Here is a 20,095-nt window from a genome sequence, read left to right as displayed (position 1 = left end):
ACCGAATTAAAATAACATTGCTAGAAATGGAGGGGACTGCTGATAAGCTTGTAATTTGCAGTCTCCTTGTGGACAATAGAACAGATAGATTTATTTGTAAAACACTTACACTCTTGACATAACAGTGAGGGATAGATAAATGCGTTTTACAAAAGCAATAACTTGATCTCGATGTCGGCCCTTGGAAATAAATGACATAAGGACCTGCTATATGGATGCCCCGGCATAAGTATGGGGAGAGCTGAGAAGAGACGGAAATAGCGAGGGCTTCTTGAATGCGAATGTGAATGCAATATGTATGTCATAGTGTATGAGCATGTGTAGGTATGTATGTGTGTATGTATGTATGTATGTATGTATGTAGGTATGTATACATGTATGTAACTTGTTCGTGTGTTTGTATATATTATGATCACATGCTATTACACACACACACAAACACACACACACACAATAGTCTTGTACATAAATACACAGAGGGAAACATTTATTAAATCTATAATGCAACATATATATATATATATATATATATATATATGTATATATATATATATATATATATATATATATATATGTAATCATTATTTCACTTCATTAAATTTTCGTTTGATTTTCATTTTTCTCAATGAAAAAGACATCATCAAGTAAATATAGTAAAAGATAAAATGATGCATGATATCCAGTCAAGGATGATATTGCAAACATCAAGAACATGGTGGTCTATCTATATAAAAGTTTGAATAGAAGTATAAATTCTAAAGAAATACGAAAAATACAATGGAACCTAGTTAATGCAAGCTTGTTGAGCGCAGGTCCCAGTACTGATATCTTGTATTAAATTCTCATGTAGTGGGTAAAATTATATTGGAGTTCAAGTTAGGGACAGCGACCTGTTGGCTCCAATGTATAATCATAGGAAGAAAGAAATATCAAAGTATATGGATGAAGATTAAAATACCATACATTCTTAGGGTTTGTTAACCCATGTATGTTGCCTCTTCAGTGTTAGCAGTGTTTATCTCGCGTACCCTACCAGTATTTTCCTCCTGTCTGACATTATGGGCTCATTTTTTTTTTAAATCTCGGCCGAGAATGCAAGCAAGAAATCAAAGTCATCGAAGTGGGTATCCCCTGTTTGAAAGTCAAAGAATCTCACCTTCCAGATCACAGTGATTCCATAATATGTAGCGCCCTTATATCGTGTCAGTTCGGGGGGGGGGGGGGGGGGGTGGGTGTTGATCGAAAGTTCTACGATTAAAACAATCATGCACCAGTGTCACGGAATGCATACCACAGCGATCTCCAAGCTGTCATTCTAATTCGATCATTTTGACTCGAGCATTTCATAATACTGTGCGAATCTTTCTGATGTTTGAATGTCTGATCTACCGCGCGAGAATAAGATAAGTCGTTGAGTATACACAGCATACAGAATGCATTCATTTTTATCTTGCCCTTTTTCTATAATTTCTTCGGAACACTTTATTCTTGTTTGTGATCAAATTTATGAAAATAACTATAGAAAGATGCCGATATTCCAAATGTCACTTGAAATTCATAATGAATTTACAATATATAATTTAAAATGAAATTACATTAAGGGCTACGGGGAACTAACAGTCATTTTCTTTTTCGCTTGTTTAACGCCTACTGTCTTACAGTTTACAACAAAAGCGAGTCTACAGGCAGCAAGCCAAAGCAAAGATACATGCTGCTATTTTGTGGCATAATCAGTGTAACAATATAAAATCAAAAGTGGTTACCAAAGAAACTGCCATCACCTTCCATATTTTACCCTTGATAGCTCAATAAATGCCATGTTAAAATCCTGAAAGAAGGTAAAAAAAAATAATAAACTCTGAGAAAAAAAAATAACAATGAATCAACGTATAGATAAGGGGTGAAATTTTACTGTGTCAGCAGAGATTTTGAGCTTTGCACAGAAAGGTTTGAGGTTTTTTAAAAGCTACAGTTGAAAAGCCCTCAATAACAAGGTAAATTTTAGGAAAGGAGAAGCCAGTATGAAGTAGAGCGATTATAACAGATGCCTGTTGTTCATACCCAGGGGCAAGATGCTCTACATTTTGTTTTCCTTTTGCCATCAGAATCTAGGCGTCAATTTAACTTTCTGCATCAGAAGAATAAAGATTGGTGAGTCTCTCAAACAATGGCTGAGAGTTTGTGTTGTGAATATCTACTGGGTCATTTTTTTTCAGTAAGTTATCATTTAACTCTATAACCGAAGGCACGATTTAAGAATTCTACATTGTCAGCGTTTACTGTTTGTAAGGCTTGTGAAATACAAGTACAAGAAGCACAAAACTGCAGAAGCTCAAGATTGAAAACGTCTCTGTAATCAAAAATATGGACGGCTAAATTAGGTGGATGTATTTATTTACTGTATATAGGGGCTACATTGTCTTCAAAATGGTCTTGCAGTGGAGAAAATATAAGGAATATATTGTCTTGGATCCCAAACTAATGACGTCACAAATATGGGTCTGTAATGTCCCCTATATTTGCAAACAGAGTTAATGCTACCTTATAAAACCATCCGAGGTAACGCATGATATACCTTCAATGGGACCGAAACCAGGATTAACTGTAGTTGTTCCCAAAATGCATGAAATATAACCTCATCTATTAAAAAAAACCATTTTTCGGTTCAGATTTTGTCCAGCACACGATTTCCATTATCGACGAGGACCACTCTGTTTTGCTATAAGCAGTGATAACGACAAATGTTTTGCCAGCACTTTTAGAACGTGTTGTATCGTGAGAGCGAAGGGGATGCAACCTCCTTCAGCCTTAGAATTACCATACACTTGGTTTGGCGGCAAATTGCAAATCTCATCGGTAATTTTACCGCTGCCAGTGACATTTCAATGAAAAGGTTTTTATCGACGCGCGGAACGATGAGCTTCGGGTAGATATAAGAAAAAAAAATCTTATTGATTCCCGGTGAGTTGACTATTTGACTGTTTTGCATCTGAGGGGAGTGACGATACAAATGCCAAACTTTCTCTTCCAAATGGACCCTCACCGGGTCATTGCTTAATAACGCACACTTTCATAAGCAAGCGCGCACACACAAACACACTATTATACAGTAGTACCAGGCGTCACGGAATGGGGGGGGGGCTAATACGCACACACAGACACACACTTATGGCTATTAAAAAAGGTAATAAAATCGGAAAAAGAAATCACAGCTAAACCCATGACGACCTGACGTCGAAGGAGAGAGGGGTACCATTGAACCTTCACCCAACCACGAAGGCACTACCGTCGACACTCCCCCCCCCCCCCCCCGATAAACATTCCGTCACGGCTAACCAAGTGGAAATACCAGGATATCAATCTATTGCAGGATCAAAAGGAGGAGAAAACAACTGAAATCAATACTAGTTATAGTATATTAGTTATCAAAGCGAAGATGCACTGTTAACAAACATGACAAAGAATTTGACCTTAAAACGGTATCCAACTTCTCCTAGTGGAAAAAGGTAAAATAAAGAATCAGAGAATGTGCTACTGGTCTCAATGTTTCCCTTGTGTCTAACGGGATTGCATATCGAACCAATTGAGAACATTGCGGTTGACATAAGTACCCAAGAGTACTCCCGGGTAAGAAAGGGCGGTAAACCAATCATGTCCTAATGTCTGCAATAGACGACATTTTGAGATGGAGTACCCTCTGTCTCCGTCTACTCCCTCTTCTCTCTCTATTTCTGCCTTCTCTCTCTTTCTCTCTCTCTCTTCCTCTGTATTTATATGTATCTATTTATCTATCTATATGTCTTTCTATCTATCTATCTATCTATCTATCTGTCTATCTATCTATCTATCTATCCATCTATCTATCTATCTATCCATCTATCTATCTATCTGTCTATCTATCTATCTACCTATCTATCTATCTATCCATCTATCTATCTATCTATCTATCTATCCATCTATCTATCTATTTATTTATCTATCTATCTATCTATCCATCTATCTATCTATCTTTCTATCTATCTATCTATCTATCTAGGGCCTATCTATCTATCTATCTATCTATCTATCTATCTATCTCTTTCTCTCTGTATTTCTACCTGCTTGCGCTTTGTTTCAAAGCCGCGAAGGTCAAAGAAATAACAGCTCTCTTTCAGCGCATCCCTCGCTGCCGGGCGTAGAAGACTCGCAAGCATGGTGTTTTGTCTCTGCTCTTCTAACCTCTGACTTTCAAGAGAGCTTCATAACGATGACAATAGAATATTGTCTGCGGCGAATTCCGGGCACACCGGTGACTGTATAGCTAATGACATCAGAAGAATCCGCCAACCCCAAGGTTGTACAAGGTGAGGGAATCATCTCGTTTCAGATTCTACTCTGGCAAAATGTGCCATACCGATCGAGAAAAAAAAAAAGAAAGAACAAATACAAGAATTGGGGCATGGCAATTGTAGCGCGTATGGTTTGTAATAAAAAGCCAAGGAATATCCATTTTTCCACTGCTTGCAATCCACAACAAAATCTGCTGGCTATTCGGCAAAATCCTGAAACCCTGCGAAGAGCGTCACGCTGTAAAATGATAATAAAATAGCACCCGTATGTCTCGCGCCAACTTCAGGCAGTATTACGTCCGGCAAGTTACGTGGCTTCGTCCACAAGTAGAAAAAATACGATACGAAGTCTAAAATGCAGGTCGGATACTGCAATAAATCAAGACAAATTGAGCAAGTGCCTTGCTTGAAAGTGTTTTGTGATCTCAAAAATGGTGTCACTCACCGACCAGGGCCCCTTTGGTGTGAACATTGATCTCCCAAAAGGCCCTACCGTCATTTTTCATTGCATCTTTTCAAACCTAATTTAGATAGGAGTTTTTGAAAGTGACATGCAAGTCAGCATAATATTCAATATAGATTTGTACTCCTCATTCATTCTTGCTAGTTGACCATTGTGGGAGTCCCTATGTCACGTGATAGTAGAGGTATGTGAATGTGTGTGCAATTAGAGCTGGTAATCCTGAAAGCAGACGGATAAACCCTTATACATTTTAAACAAAGTTTCTTCTCTTCACGAATGCTCGTTGAAGGTAGGACCCTCTGAGTAAGCCAGAAAAAAAAGAGGATTTTTAACACACTTCTGTAAATTATTAAGTTTCGTCATTTCACCTAAATGATACGTTATAAGTTGGTTGTCTAGTAGCTATTTTCCTCTGCCCCATTAATTGATTTGGACCTATGTTCATTGATTATCTGATTCCTTATACGAGATTCCCAAAGTCATAGAGTAAATACCAAACGCCGTGAACTAAATGAAAAATGCTGTCAGTTGTACCTCTTCAAATCGTGTTCCACTTGCCGGCTATCAATATCTACTGGCGTCCTCAAGATGTGACGTTTGTCTATAAGTGCTACCCTAGCCAAAAGAATTAACACATCTAATTCTGCAAGATGAAGTCAGTAATTATGGAATGAAAGGCATTCTGTTCCATCGGTGTCCAAATCACTTATTAGATCGGAAACAATGTGTCCTGATGGCAAAAAAAAAGTGAATACCACTTGAAGCTAACATGGTGTGGAGTGTTCTAAAGGTTTATAATGGGGCGGTTTATATCCTGAAATTATGTTTCTGAATGACTCTTAGGTCTCCAAGTCCCTGCACTTTATCCAATGTACAGATGACAACAGTGTGTTGGATCCGATACCGATCTGACCCAAGTGGATAAAGCTGACACACCTTCGGATGAATGAGAGCTTGAATGTTGAATAGAAAAATTCACAATGTGACAGATTGATGTTTATGATATTATTGGTGTTCAAATATGGATGTGGACAACATGAAAATAATGTGTCTCATCACTCATTATGTCAGGAGTAACATGGGTAAAGGCGAAATTCTGAAACAACAATGGTGATGATCCTATAGTCTCGACAAGCACCCTTTGTTTCTGCTTCTCAATAGATAACTTATTGTCTCATTTCAATTGTTTTATTACATTGCCTTCGATCATAACTAATGTCATGTAATTTTATATCATGCCACTGTACATGAAATTTTATTTGAGGTAAATTTGTCAGCTAAGCCAAAACTAAACCATTTGGTTATAAAGCCATTGTGCCTCACAATGTCACATTATTTTCGTTTTTGAAAAAAACAAAAACAAGTAAGGATCTCGATAAAACAGATGGGGATTACCATAAGTTCAAACAATTTTGTGGGCGTCTGAATAGGGTTTGGAATGTATTCACCTTTTGTTGGACACTAATGCTTCATAATTGATGAATGCTGACGCTCTACGTCAGTATCATCAAGGACCTTCTGCATAATGTGTAATGTACAACCCATGTGTGGTGAAGATACGTCAAACTGAATAGGACAAGGTAAGGTAGATGAAAAAATTGCGCGGTGGCGTGGCTTTCTGATCATGCCCCGACTCCTCTCGCGTCTTGCGCGTGTCAAACTAATTGGTTGGCCGAGAACTCTTCATGCGAAAAGAAGAGAACATGATTAAGAAAAAAGATATAATGACGAAATCAGCGCAATATCATTCGATGAGGTCTGTCAATGAAGGGAGAGTGGCTGCGTGACGGTAATCTATTGTGAAAGATACAACGATTGATACATAGAAGTAATTATTACCTTCAGACGGCTGTATACTACCACCAACGAAACATAAAAACGCACGCGCTCACACACACACACACACACACACACACACTCACACACAAACACACAGATGCTTAATATTTTGAATGTGGTATTCATGTCATAATTTAATTCATTTCCCCATTATGTAATATATAATGAATTGATTCTACAATAAACACATATCAAAATCGGGCACAAGAGTCAGATTCGAGCAGAAGGGAAAAGGCGCAATATCATGCCTAAAACAAAACAAAAACAAACAAAAACAAAACATAACTGAGAGGAAACAAAAAAAAAAACCAACAGGTCGAACAATAAGATATCAAAATATCGAGGCAGATTCGCTTGCAAAGAGAAACACACATAAAAGCTTCCTGGGGTAATATTAGCTTTAGCTTCAGTGTGTTATCTAATCATATAAAAAATGATCGATGATAAACATACACTTTCTACGGATCGTGACAAATGGCGCATAATATATCATACACTTCTCAGGCACTCCAAATGCATGACAAGCCCACATACAATTCTATTTTTACCAAAGCTAAAAACCTCAGGGAAAATGAAAGAGCGCGTTTGCTAATTATGCACATGCCATGCATGTAACATAATATACTATATGCGTTAATCAAATACCAGTGATCGATAGAGTAAACAATAGTGTTCACGTGATAGCGAAACTTTTTGTAATGTTTTTGGTGCTGCTCCCTCATGGGAAACATATTCATGCCAACGAAATGGCAAAGAAGGGCTCACGAGGCAGCGTATAATCATAAGAAGAACGTCAATAATTGTAGTCATGTATATTATATAACATAATTTGATGTAATTTTGTGTAATATAACATAATATATAACATAATGTAATATAATATGATAAAATATAATATAATATAATATAATATAATTAATATAATATAATATAAAATGGTATAATATAATATAATATAATATAATATAATATAATATAATATGATATTATATAATATTATATAATATAATATAATATAATATAATATGAAATAATATAATACAGAGTTCCTTTAACGTGCGTTTACTGCCAAACCACGGAAAAAGTTGGTCTTGTATTGAATATGCCTGTACTACAGACAACAATCATAATATCATAATCATAATTATACAATAATAATATTCACTAAAAGGAACAATTTGGTGCGTTAACTTGTACCATTCTTGCTAATAACAAATACAGCTACGTTGTAGTCTCTTCCCTTTTTCATACCTTTGAGTGAGCCTTTCCTTTTTCGTTTCTCGTTGTGTTTTTTTTTTTGTGCAGGGTGGGAGTGTTCGTAAAATTCCTACTGTTTCATGTGCGTCTTTATGCAAGAGTTAACTTCGAAGTGGCAGAAGTGTTGCATATTTCATGAACGCTGTTCTACGGAAATGTCGAAATATAACGATATCATTGCAATGATACCGATAACATTCTTGACATACGAAGACAGAGAGAGGTGGGAAAAAGAGGCGACGTGAATATAAATAAATTTAGAAAGACAAGGGAAGATGTGAGCCGCATAAATGTATTGTGGGGGATATGTCTTTTGACTTTGCACATTACCGGCATGTTTCCAAGGGGGGACATGGGGGGTTTGAATTAAAACCTGGCAATATCGGTCCAGGATTAAACAACACACTCGGTACAGACGTGCGTATTACCCGGACATGGCATAAACACCTGTCTGACATATCTCTGCGTCAATAACGATATAGTCATTAAGGGAAGTTTATCGAAATGGCGGCTAACAAAGAATATTCGTGTCCCTTAATACGTTAATCTCAGCTTTTCTGTCTAATTAAGCTATTACGCGTCATAAAATCACTGCACTAAAGAACATAATAGACACATTCGACCTCTCGTTCGATGCATATCTATCAGGGCATTACACACATTATATCGTAAGCGTTCTCACCTACAAAAACATCATTCCTTGTAATTAGCATTCATTCCCGCATGAAAAATGGGATGATGTCCTTGGTCATACCTGGGGCCCGTTGCATAAAACTTACCATTGAATTTCAATGGTAACTACCGCCAAAATTAGGCGTCACAGCCAATCAGCATCAAGGATTATAAAATTTACCGCTAATTTGAAGACTTACCGCTAGAAAGGAGCGGTAAGTCCAGCGGTAAGGGTTTTATGCAACAGGGCCCTGATGTACACTGTACTCCTGCTTTATTTTCATCTCTTTAGCTTTTTTTTTTTTGTGAGGAACGCACACAAGCACATACACACACGCGCGCGCGCGCGCAAATAGCGAAATGACTTGATGATAATAATGATTTAATGGCATTAGAAAACCAGATGTCCTTCCAATGACGCTTTATAGCTTAATGTGATTACATACCAAGGCATATGTCACCCCTCTGAAATTGACCAAGATTATTCTTAAAATGGATTTTTAAAAAAATCATTTCACAAACCAAAAACCACACTCCATAAAACACAAAACACAACATAAAGAAACTCATTGATAAGCAACCATGTATTCGATCTTAGTATTATAAAAAATAAGACCATAAGCGGATCGGGGGTTGGGGGTTGGTGCGCCCCCCCCCCCCCGCCCCATTTTTTTAAACCAAAGAAATGGAACGAAAAAAATGAGAGGGGGCACGGACGCCCCCCTTTCATTTTTGAAAAAAAAAAACATGTTTGTCAGCCGATTGTAGTGGCAGCAGAAAATTGCGCGGAAGCGTTTTATTTTTGTTGTTGTTGTTATTGTTGTTTTGTTGTTTTTTGCTTGTCAGCCGATGAAACCCGGAGGTGGCACCAGAAATATTTTGGCGCCCCCCCCCCCCCTTTTCGGAATTTCTGGATCCGCCCCTGAAGACGGTCCTTATCATGCCTGTAATGAGTCTACATTTGGGCTGAAAGGCTGGCTGAAAAGGAGCTACATGATATTTTCCATCTCTTTATTGTTCATTAGCTCATCCAGACCAAAGAAGTGAAAACCACCCCTCACCTCTACCACCCTCAAAGTGACTTTGAATGACACAACAAAATCGATCAACGAATTCCGGCAACTATTAAAATGATCAAAGATTCATGAAGTTGGACATAATATGCCTTGGGAAAGATGTGTTAAAGGTAACAGTTAGCAAATGGTTGGAGAACTTTAAGTTCCACGTGTTTTCTTGAAGCAGTGCCTTTGGTCACAACTGCGCATGCTCATTCATTTGATGAGAAAGTGACCTTATTTCCTCACACCTTTTTAAAAAAAAGTTTCTGGAGGAAAACAAAATGTGAAAATCATGATTTTCAACCGTAGTTTAGCAGTTACAATCCCCCAGAATTTCTCGACTGCTATAAGTTATCGCAACCCCCATTGATTAAAAAAGACAGAATCTAATATTCATAAGTTGTTATGTCTTTCTTTTAAAAATAGCTGGAAATTCGTGTGTTAACATGTCAATGAAGTTTCTAACAAATGAAGTTGGTTATAAAGGTTAAATGATAATGATTAAAAACACAAAATGTATGATTGCACAGGTAGGATTGCCATATTTGATGATTATTTCACATAATTATGCACTAGTGGAAGGTTAAATTACGTATTAAAAGCAACCTAGACACTAACTACTCACTAACAGGTGCTACTCTTCGTAGATTTCTACAGAGTGTAAAATAGAATTTGACGTATATCTGAAGTGTTTTCCATGCTCTTGAGGGTCTCTATACAAATCAGTCAGCAAATATCGACAATCTTTTTTTTTAAGTTGAACCACCACAATAGTCAACAATATCTGCAGTAGCCACTATAGACCTTTTTTTTAAGGGTAGGGGAAATATCACTTCTGTTTTTAATCATAGAAGGGTTTTAATCAACGCAGCAATAATCCTGGCTTTTTTGTTTATGTACAGGTAGAAGTTAAAAGCAACATTAATGAGTGCTTCTACGAATTTAATGAACTGCACGTTTACCGTTCATCCTGCAATCAAAGTTATATAAATCACATTTTCCAACCGACATTCTTGGTTTACCCCCCCCCCCCCCCCCACTCAATGTCCGCTCCTTCCTTTTCTCTAAATTTGTTTGTAGAATACGGGAACGATGTCGGGAATATATTATGCAGGGAATGCATTATTTCTCCGAGATTCAACCCAATATGGATAAGCGATCCCCGCGTCGTGTATCATCCTTTGGGAAATCTGAGTTTGAGACCCATTTCGAATAAGGTTACTTCTATTTTCTTTTTCGGTCTGTCTGTCTGTCTGTCTGTCTGTATTTTTTCTCTCCCTCTTTCACACACACATACACAAACACGCCTGCACAAACACACACACACACACACACACACACACACACACACACGCTTTCTCTTACTCTCAGTCCTCTCTCGCACACACTTTCTTTCATTCTCTCTGTCCTGTCTAATACCTATCACCGACAATTGTAGGATACATCTTGCTGAAAACAATTTGAATCTGAGTACAGTGGGGACTTCCAATGCCTCCCAAAAAGTTTAATAATATAATCTTGGCATGTTGGCTGTGTTTTCACGGCGTCCGGCCATAAGCTACGCAGACCGCGTCGGAAGAGGAGTGTGCGCTCGCTTGGGCATCGGACCACACTTTATTAACGTGACAAGTTCAATCAGGATCCAGTCCGTTTCATGCGGCCGATCGCCGCTGAAAACAATAATCGGAGGGGTATAGGGGTCACTTTTGGTAAGCGCCACTTGGCTGGCGGGGTTTATGTTCTACGGGAGCGGGCGGCATATAGGGGGTACTCATATTGCGTTTATCCTTCGTTATACCGATTGCTCCCGATGTACGATGTGGGTGATGTTTCCTGTATGATATTTGTAATGAATCAAATCATCTGCCATTACTGCCGATTCATATGAAATTCTTTTTCTACCCATATTTCGCAGAAACGGGGAATCGTCTCTAGTATCTGTGGAATAGAACGACAGTATTCATATTCTAGGGAAACATCACATACAGACTTCAACTCCTAGTGCAATAATGCTGATGGCCGATCATTTTAGGATTAAGGGACAATGGATTTTTGGTTATGGTTGACGATACCATGTTTTAATTTCATCGCGAGAGAGAAAAGGATGCGACTAATTCACCTTCTTTTATAGGAACATTAACTCCTTTCAAAATAAGTGCACAGAAAAAGAAGACAAAATTAGAGGTAAGTCGGGAAGAGTGCACTTGTAAAATGAGAAACACAGCGTGGAAGGGAGAAAATAGAAACATTAATGCCAAATTTTCAAAACAAGAACCTTCTATGTGAGAGGAAGCACAGAAAGACAACAGACATTTGGAATAGACATATGGAATAGAGAGGTAATAGAGAGAAAGAGAGAGAGAGAAAAAGATACTGGTTCGATACACAATAAAACCGAAAGCATTCACAATAATGCCGACAAATATTTAATCACCCATGTCATTTCATCTAAACATTAAATATTAACTCTCAAAAAGAAAAAGAGAATGAAAACACACTGTACGGCGATATTATGTGCATTGTACTGACTTCAATAGCACACTAAAAATAGACCAGCCATTGCAACAACACACAGGAACACATGGAATGATAAACGCACTGTTTTGCCGCGGTCTCATTCAATCTCATCCTATATGTATAAAGGGGCTAGCAAATTGATCACTTTTATCTGATCTGGAAAGAGACACGGCCGTATCAATATGAACTCAATTTCAGTATTATTTTTCTTTTCTTCAGCCACGTCGGTAGATAATATCGCCATTTTATAATTATGTTCGGTATCCTAGATTGCTACATTGATAATGGACAATTTTGTAGAAATGAATAAAAAAAGATCAACCCCTGCAGTATAATAGCACATGTTGATTATATGTAAACCCGAAAAGGTTATGCAAGTTACTGCCAATCTTATTCCAGACAGACTAATGTTCCTAATCGACACGGGAAATACCATGGTTGCATCCATGCAAATGACAGTTGCATTTTTCAGACCCATTTATGCCTAGGTGAAGTATTTAATGTTGTATCATCTTTGTCGTCTCTGCAAGTTGTAAAATGATAACGAATTAAATGTAATGGAGCTTTTACTGACTTCAGCCTGTTCCTTTCCTGACCTTGTGTGAGTAGAATCTTAATAGCATTTCGGGAATTCCTTCACTGTTTTATTGTGTTTGTTTGTTTGTGTGTGAGGGTGTGTGTGTGTGTGTGTGTGATGGTATGTAGATGTGTGTGTGTGTGTGTGCGTGTGCGTGTGTGTTTGGGAGGGGGCCGCTCGTCTCGTTTTAACATAGTCATGTTTTTACCTGTTGATAACAGATACAATCACATAACAGGTATGTTTATTTGTTTGTTCGGTTTTTTTACCCTTTTTGAGCTTTAAGTGCAGAGAAGAACAGAAAATCCATAACATTGTACACACTCTCCAAAGCCCCTAGCACAGAAAAAAAATGTCATATAGCAGCTAAGGTCATACCAGGGAACTGGTGGTTGTATTCTTGTTGCTGTGAAGTGGATCATCAGCAGAGTAAAAGCAAAAATGTACAACAAAAAAAATAAGAAGTAATGCTATTGGGGTGATATCATATCTAAATGTATTTTGTAAATGCATCGCGAACAAAAACAAAAGAAGAAAGAGAGAAAGAAAGCAAAATAAACGTTTCCAGAAAATTGAAGTCAGTATAGAGATTGGAGTCTATAACAACTCTATATTGTGCGACAACACTATGATAAGCTCAGATGAAAGGTCATGGGATAAGTGGAAACGAAACTAAAACTTGCAGAAAATGTCAGGTTTCAGGTTACCAAGGCAACGGATGATATCTATACTTAATGTAGATCTTCCTTTCAGAGAGATTAGACCATCCATACACGTAGAGTGCAAGACATTTACTTGGTCCCAGGCCAAATTGATGCGATACCACGACAATGCCTTCGCTTGCTTTGTCAGTGATTGTTGGATTTTTTTTTTTTTTATGACGGAGGGTATGATATGAGAAGGCCAAAGGAAACGATACTCACCTATGGCAACATTATTTCTCAGGAAGGCATCCATAACGTGGAGATGAACGGAAGCCTCGGTTATACCGGCTCTCCTCAATGTTGGAGGAAGGCAAACCTGCAACGGAGAAACGGGCCGGCACACCACTCAATGGAAAGTGCCAATGAAGAGAGAGATGTTCACAACATTCAAACCTTTCAGATTAATGTAAGAGTGTTGGATTCCACGACGCATTTTCCCTCCTAGAATCTGCGATTATCGTCCCAAAGAGTTGCAGACATGGTAAAGACTGCGGTGCTTCGAGTTTGCCGAATATAATGTATATATGTACAGCAAGGCTCCTTCTCCTGCTGTGGCCTGTACACTTCTGTTCATATTGGAGCAGTGCAGGTATGTATCCTCATTTATTGCGAAACAAATATATTGCCCGTCACAGCTGGGAAGCTTTTATTGCGGACGTCGAGCTAGTATGAGGTTAACCACTCGTCTGACAAAGGCAATGTCTCCGTTCTGCTCTTCAGTACTTACTTTTTTTGTTCTGGATAAAGGAAACATGTAAGCCCAAAAAACAAAACCACCATCAAGACGAAGCACGAGTGAAGAAAATATAAAATAGACAAAATCCCTCTAGGATCACATGGATACGTTGTACTGATTTAGGTGACTTTATACCCTCACGCAGCGTTACTTTATCTATTTCCATTCGAACTTGAATATACGTATATTCATGGAGAGGGAGAGAGAGAGGGGGAGGGGCAGCGGGTGGGGGGGGGGGAGGAAGATGACCCACCATGAGGATATAACGAGCAAGTCGGGAAATATTTATGTTCTGTCACATATAACCTGTAGATACTGCTTAATTTTACGTTAACCTTTCCCAAACCAAATAAATATTACAGTCAACGCTTGACACAATTGTTTTTACATTTAATTCAAATAAAATCTTATTTCCAATAACAAACGTTTGTTATCGATACAGATTCAAACAAAAAAACAAAAAATATATGCAGAATTATGTACTTATGGAACTGATATTGTTAAAAAATAATAATGGTGTTAATGGAAAAGAGGGACCCACGTAAAAGGCAAGCCTGTAGGAATGTGGGTCATCCATTACATTGAACTTACAATAGAATAAATGTAAATGTAAGGACACACAAACACACAGACATACACACACACAGGTACAAGACGCTCACAGTAAACAAGAACGTAGACATTCCATTCCATTCCATTCCATTCCATTCCATTCTTTTCTATTCTATAATCTATTCTCTTCCATTCCATTCCATTCCATTCTATTATATTCTATTCTATTCTATTCTATTCCATTCCATTCCATTCCATTCCATTCCATTCCATTCCATTCCATTCTATTCTACTCTATTCCATTCCATTCCATTCCATTCTATTCTATTCTATTCTATTCTATTCCATTCTATTTTATTCTATTCTATTCCATTCCATTCCATTCCATTCCATTCCATTCCATTCCATTCCATTCCATTCCATTCCATTCTTATGCTTGTGCCATACTTCAGCTTGTGAACCTTACACCAATTTCTACTTTAAATGAATTTATTCCCCCAAATAAAAGCAAACATTATTTTTTCTTTAAAGTAGATGAACACAAGTTTGAAAGAAAAATGCTAAGTATTCTTTAAAAAGAAAAAAGGAGATTCAATAATTTCTCAGATATCGTGATTAGACACGAGGTACCTAACATACTTGAACGTTTCAAATTTCACTCTGTCTCTCTGTCTCTCTCTCTCTCTTTCCCTCTCTTTCCCTTTCTCTTTCTCTCCTACCTGAATGGTGTTTGTGGACGTAGATTTCTGTTAAAAGTGATCTGCTGTAGGCCTGCGTATTTGCGTGTGGTCATACTTGTGCTGTGTGCATGGCTGTGTGTGGCTGTTATAAATTCTGATTTTGCTGCTTTCTTTTTCGTCATGAAGTATTGCAGCTTGGGAATGTAAGAAGAATTCACAAATGATTAGTTCTGTGGAATGCCCACGTAGTCGACGTGCGTTCGGAAAGTACTCATCACCTTTGGCGTTGTACTTTGAAAACAGAGAGAAGGACAGAAACAGTGAGAGAAAACGAGATAGAAAGAAGGAAAGCAAGAGATGGAGGGAAAAGAATGAAAGGGAGATAGTTGTAGTAAGAGGGAAACAGAAATGAAATGACAACAAAAACCAGCCTGTAATGTGGTAAGCGTCTTCCCGATCAAGACAGTAAGTTTAAATGAAGCGTTAGATCGTCGGTAACAAGCGCTTCTCGCTACAATTGTCAAGCTCCGGTCTCCAGTGGGTGGATGGAACAGCAATTGGCACTATAATTAGATAACGTCGTGGTGATGAACGGCTGCCATTGAAACAGCTTCTTACGGAACACCCTTGAAACAACACCCCTCCCCCCCCCCCCCATTTTTTTTTTGGAGGGGGGGGGGGGGTCAGGATTCCGAAGTAAAAGGGAATTTGACGGCGAACAAAAATCGACAATATATGACATGGACAGCTGTGATTTAAACTCATTGTCATATTGCAAATCGAAACGAATGGGCTCCCTTGTGAAGAAGGCCTGTATGGCTCTGAATGGGACGACCCTGCTTTTACAGAAGACATGAATAAAAATATGTATAGGTGCATTCTTTGATTTCTGTTGATGATAGCAGCCAACACACACAAAAAAAAATGAGTAAATGGGCCGATGTCTTTGACTTTTGAAAAGAACAAGAAAAACATTCTGAAAAGTAAAACGGAGAAATCCCAATTTTGTTCAAAACTGTAAGTGTTTTGGGATATGATTTAATGTGCCAGTGCCGGTTTGATTGATTGATTTCATGTTCGACATTTGCATTGTTCTTGAAGTGTCAACAAAGTTGGGTTTGCAGTATTTTCAGAACAGCAGTGCGACTGAAAAATACCATGGTTAAAAGCTTTATTTGAGCCAATCTTTCTTGATATTGAAATGTGGACTGAAATCTTTAATGCATCAAGCTTTGAATTTATAACCAAACATTAAGTTCTTGACTATCACCTTTAATCCCTTTACATTTACCTAAGTTTATTCGGGTGTCCTGCAGACAAACAAATACACACACACACACACACACACACACACACACACATACACACACACACACACACACACATACACACATACACACATTCACTGACAGATTTCTCTCTGTCTTTCTATGTATTCATATGAATATTATAAATTAAAATGTGTACAATATAAATATATACACAAAGAAAGTAAACACTTTTTCAAGTTAATATTTCTCTTATTATATAACATTTATACATATATATATATATATATATATATATACATATACACTCAGCAAAAAAAGTAAGTTCCCCCCTATCATTTTTTAATATATCTCAAAAAGTGTTTTACGGATTTTCATAATTCAAACGAGAAAGGATAGGAAATTTCATTACTCATAACATGAATGGCATATTATTGCCACCAGATATCATTATTGGTGTAAAAAAAAAAAACGCATTTTATGTCAAAATGCATGGGGAAAAAAGTTGCCCTTTCGGCTATTTGAAGCATATTGTATACATTTCCTATGTAAGTTAGCAAATTACCTTTTTAAATTGGGTAATTCTCGGGAATTTCTTCAGGTACAATGTGCTTCCCTATTAAACAGATGTTATGCATACTTTTTAAACAATAGCCTTTTCAATATGAAAATGTTGGGAGAAGCCATGTGATTTGTAAATCCAATTTGGGTTGATCACATTAATGTGCCTATGGCCATTTTGCATCCTGCGCTCAAGTTGTAGATCAGTTTGTTGAGGGAACTGGCATCGATTGTATGGAGTTGCCTACAAGATCCCCTGACTGTAATTCAGTAGAGAATCTTTGGGATATCATTAAGCGGAAAGCAAGCAAGGAGGTGAAAAATGACACGTTACTGCACTAATTTCAGCGCATCTTGCAGAGAGCATGGGCCAACATTGAGCAGCGCCAAGTACAAACTTCAGTTAACAGTATGACTTGACTGTATGCTCATGAAAAGAAAGAGATAGAAAAATATGCAATAAACCACGCTTAAATGTTCAGAATCATGATTATTTGATTATTTGTGTAAAAGTCACTGCAAATCACTAAAGTGCAAATTTTGTTTCCATGCATTTTGACATACAATGCATTTTTTCACACCAATAATAATATCTGGTGGCAATGATTTGCCACTCATGTTATGAGTAATAAAATTCCTTATCCATTTCCGTTTGAATTATGAAAATCGGTAAAATACATTTTGAGATATATCCAAAAATGTTAGGGGGAACTTACTTTTTTTGCTGAGTGTATATATATATATATATATATATATATATATATATATATATATATATATATAGAGAGAGAGAGAGAGAGAGAGAGGGAGCGAGGAAGTCCGTGTGTGGGTGCGTTTATGACAGTGTATTTTCAATGTCCTCGTACACTTGTACTTAAATACAAGATATATGTATATATATAATCATTTGTCTGCTTCTTTTACACCGAATGAAAATAACAAGCAGAGGCAGCTAGAGTTCATGTTTTTCTTCACATAATCTGTATATTTCAGTCTTGCAAAACTACTCTTACATGATCTTTATGCATTTTTACTTTATTTACCATAGCAATTTATCTGGCAACAATACAAACCACATTATTGTCTCGTTACATTCACAATAAGATATTTTACACGTGCATTAATGGGAAAGTACAAAATGTGCTAGTTTACATAATTGCTGTGTGAATTCTACTAGGGATGTAGTATATACATTTCATAACGGACACAATGTATTTACAATCGCAGAATATGCTAAATTATGTGAGGCGTCGAGGTAAAGCATTCATATTTGGCTGATTTGCAAAGACCTTTTTTTTTTTGCTTTCTACATTAAAGAGTATCGATGATACCTGAACACTTAAACAACATGATTCTCTTTGATTTACTTTGTAGATTTAAATCCTATGACTGCAATCACATACTCATTATTTTGCTCATGGCATTTACGCGGGTATCGTTTTGAAATAATGAAAAAGGATTGTACATAGAGATCGAATATAGTGCACACTAAAAAACAAAAAAGCAAAATAAAAGCCACGCGTAGATGATGAATAGTGTGCCGCTTAGTACAGTTGAATATCTAAGGACATCAAATAACGAAACCACTTGAAGTTAGACATATTGGCCCGAATTCACGAAGGTGGTACAAATGAAACCATGGTTTAAACCATGTACAAAAACCATGGAGCGCCAAGTGTCGCACGGAATATTTCGTTACGAAATTGGTCATTTCGTCGACAAAATAACCGTTTCGTTAACGAAATTATCATTTCGTGGACGAAAAGTTCATTTAGTTACAAAATGCTGTCATTTCGTTACAAAATAATCATTTCATTGACGAAATGACTGATTCCGTAACGAAATATTCCGTGCGACACTTGGCGCTCCATGGTTTTTGACCATGGTTTCATTTGCACCACCTTCGTGAATTCGGGCCATTATTTTTCCGCGCACGTTAAACTTTGCAATGACTTTACCATTATCAGTATAAAACACAAACACGACATCAATTAACAATGGAAATGGGAACGCAGCGCAGATATTATAAATACTATATCTCTCCGTATTTTCCCATACAAAAATTTTAATGATAAAGCTGCATTATAATGAAGTACGTCTATAGTATTACGTTTACAGTTCTATTGCTAGTGGCAATATCAATACATCAACAATCCTAGCTTAGAATAAGGCGTCATATTACGTCGTAATAAGTATTAACATATAGCCTCAGTGAAAAAAAAATCGTACACGAACCTCTCTCAATTTTTCCATTTAAATATAATAGTAACAACGAACATCGCAAGTTTTTTTTCTTAATATCCACAAGTAATAGACATGATGCAATAATATGCAGTAATTAAAAATTGACACTCAGTTGAGAGAATGCCTTCATGTCTCAAATCATATATTCTAATGAATTTGTCTTACATCGTTTTCTCATTAACAGTGACACCATAGTTCTTGAATTGTTTTTGAAAGAACCTATGGCGTGGGGATTCATCGATTGGTAAGGCTGGCCCGGGTCGGATGTATTCGAAAATTCCCGCAACGAATTGCCTAATCTCTACGTAAGTCAAGACACACAGCCGAAAAATCTCGACAGGAGTCGATTGTTACCAATGAGCGTACGTTTTGATATATGCACACACACACACGCTGACACGTGGTAGACGGGCTCTATCCGTGGTTTTCGACTGTACCCCGGTGGGCAGCGAACGAAGACCGATTCAGTCAGACTACCAATGTTTCCCCTCCCTGCCAGGTCTTTAGATTGCGTAGATTAGATTAAACACTCTGCTTTGAATCGCAGTGGCGCTTTAAAAGAGCCAAACAAAGTGTCACAATATTTAAATAATATAATGTACTATGAAAAGACACCAAAGTGTACCAAAAAAAAAAGTC

Source organism: Diadema antillarum, unplaced genomic scaffold (genome assembly GCF_040938485.1).
Source record: "Diadema antillarum isolate AM-2024a unplaced genomic scaffold, OU_Dant_1.0 seq00000112_RagTag, whole genome shotgun sequence".
Taxonomy (NCBI): Eukaryota; Metazoa; Echinodermata; class Echinoidea; order Diadematoida; family Diadematidae; genus Diadema; species Diadema antillarum.
The sequence above is the reverse complement of the archived record's forward strand: the minus strand, read 5'-3'. Positions refer to the sequence as shown.